At 53.3% G+C, this 2,500-nt stretch overlaps 1 protein-coding gene across 1 annotated transcript in view; it reads right to left on the reverse strand.

Annotated features, from left to right (window-relative positions):
* Positions 1-2,500, reverse strand: part of unc5db (unc-5 netrin receptor Db) — a gene marked incomplete at both ends in the record, with an annotated part of 128,939 nt that overhangs the window by 1,822 nt on the left and 124,617 nt on the right.

Below are 2,500 nucleotides of genomic sequence, written 5' to 3' on the forward strand. Positions count from 1 at the left end.
CTAATTGATCCTCCCAACAGGTGGTAATTGTGCGCGAGGAAGGGGCCGGGGGCCAGGTGCAGTGGCGGCTTGTTTGTTTGAATCAAAGCCATTGAGTTCGGTTGCCTCTCCTAGCGTCGGACTAATGCAGCCTTTCAGTCCCTCTGCTTTAAGCACAGCCTAAAGCCTTCCTCTCTGTCTGCTACACAGACAGAGAGGAAGGTAAATATAGCATGTAACGGGCTAACGCAGGCCTTCCACAGAGACCGCCACCACAGTATCTTGTGAGCCGGCTCACAGAAGCAGCACATTCGGTTCACCAGTCCTCGCTCCCTCAGGGAAATCTTCACGGAGAGACGGAAGACAGATAGCTTAGATGAACGTGGGTAACATAAATATTGCCCAAAAAGAAGCTGCGAAAGAATAAGTGAATAGTTAACTCATGGATTATGAATTATGAACCGAAGAAAACAGACGATAGAGATGAAGGGGTCTCTATGAGTTTCCACTTCCAAACACACATTGCTGAGTGGCACTAAAAGCCTCGGGGAATAAAGAACACACACGCATGGAGCCATCGTTTTCTATTTTGTGCACTGCGCACATGTACATTCATTTCCTTTGGTGTTATTGTATAAAAATAGTATATTATATAATAGGGCTGGTTTACTAAACCATACAAAACACATCATTTCATCATTTTGAATAATTAAAAACCATAATAACAAAAAAAATACACAAAACAAAGAAAGGAAGGAGATCATAAAATAATGCTTCTGATCAGGAGCTCCACACGGCCACGGTGGAGCCACGGTGAGACGCTAAACTCTGAATCTGTGACCCAGACGCCCAGACACGTCTCTGACCGACTCTGTGGGCTCTAAGGAGGGTGAAGGGTGAGGCAACGGGAAAAGGAAGTGGTCCCTGAACACAAACACACACAGATACACACACATGGCCCTGCGGCGGATGTGGGCCCGGCAAACAAGCTGTCAGGAGGCGGTTGCCGCGGCGACAGTAATCTGTGATTGAATGACCCCTAGGGGACGTCGGCAAGGTCGCTAATCTACAGCAACGCGCGGCCGCATCAGCGCCAGAGATTATGAAGCCGGCAGAGGGTCAAACAACGGGCGGCCGAGGTTAAGAGACAGGAGGAGAGAGAGAGGAGAGAGAGAGAGAGAGAGAGCGAGAGAGAGAGACAGAGGGAGAGAGAGACGGAGAGAGAGAGAGAGAGAGCGAGCGAGAGAGCGAGACGAGAGAGAGAGAGGGAGAGGGGGGAGAGAGAGAGAGAGAGGGAAATAAAGAGAGAGAAAAAAGAGAAAAAATAAATGAGATATAGAGAGAAGGAGAGTGGATGAGAGAGAAGAGGGTGATAGAGACCTGACAGTGAAATAAATCGAGAAAGGGAGAGAGAGAGAGAGACAGAGAGAGAGAGAGAGAGAGAGAGAGAGAGAGGAAAGGGAGAGAGGTAGAGGTAGACATGAGAGAGAGAGTTGAGAGAGAGTGAAAGTGATCTTAATGGGGACAAAGACCCCTGATACCGCAGTCTCCACGCTTGAGGTGAGACAGCAATGCATGCTGGGAATGTTACGCCAATCGCATAATCCGGTTACCGCAGGGCCCTCCGCTCTGAACCCCTTCCACGGCTTTTAAACAACATTATTTAGGACAGAGACGGTGGTTTCCGGGCACGGTCCAGCCTCCCCCCTCCTCCCACTCCTCCCTCCCCCCCCCGCTCCACACAACAACAACCTCACCCCAGGGGGGGGGGGGGGGGGGGGCGGGCTCTGCAGTATTCATCTCTCCGACCCCGGCTTGTTTGTCAAAACTGTACACCGAATTGTTCACTGAATTTCCATTTCCTGTTAGAATCTCTGGTGTGTCGCGGTGGACTGTAGTTAAACTCGCGGGTTAATGCGTTGATGAGCGATGGCGGGGGGGCTCTCTGAGGGCCCCGGGGGCCCCGCTCAACACTCAGCGGCCGACGCTCGTCTGTAAACACCGGGCGGCCTCCTGGATTTCCCGCCTGGTCTCTCCGCTCTCTCTCTCTCTCTCTCTCTCTCTCTCCACCGAGCGGCCGAGAGCAGACGCTTCCACGCGCACACACACACACAACACACAACACACAACCCCCCCCAGGGTTTTAAAAGCATAAATTAACATTTTGAAGACAAAGAGAGATTGAATCCAGAAGGAAACCACAACGGGTCTGCTTGGATTCCAACGCACACGCCGACTGGGGCGCTAGCGGAGCGCGGCTAACAAGGTAGCTCAGCGCGCGCGACGGGGGCCCCGCTGGGACTGGGAGCCCCCCGAGCTGCGACCGGGGGCCGGGTGGTGTTTCGCTAACACTGGTGGAGCAGATGGAGGGAGGGAGGGAGGGAGGGAGGGGGTGTGATGGTGAACGGATGGAGGGGGCTGATGGGTTAGACGGAGGAGTAGGAGGCATTGGGGGTGGACGGTTGATGGAGGTGGTGGAGGTGGAGGGCTAGAAGGGGGGCTAGGAGGGGGGCTAACCCTG

This window comes from Pollachius pollachius, assembly GCF_949987615.1.
Source record: "Pollachius pollachius genome assembly, chromosome: 1".
In the NCBI taxonomy this organism is placed as follows: Eukaryota; Metazoa; Chordata; class Actinopteri; order Gadiformes; family Gadidae; genus Pollachius; species Pollachius pollachius.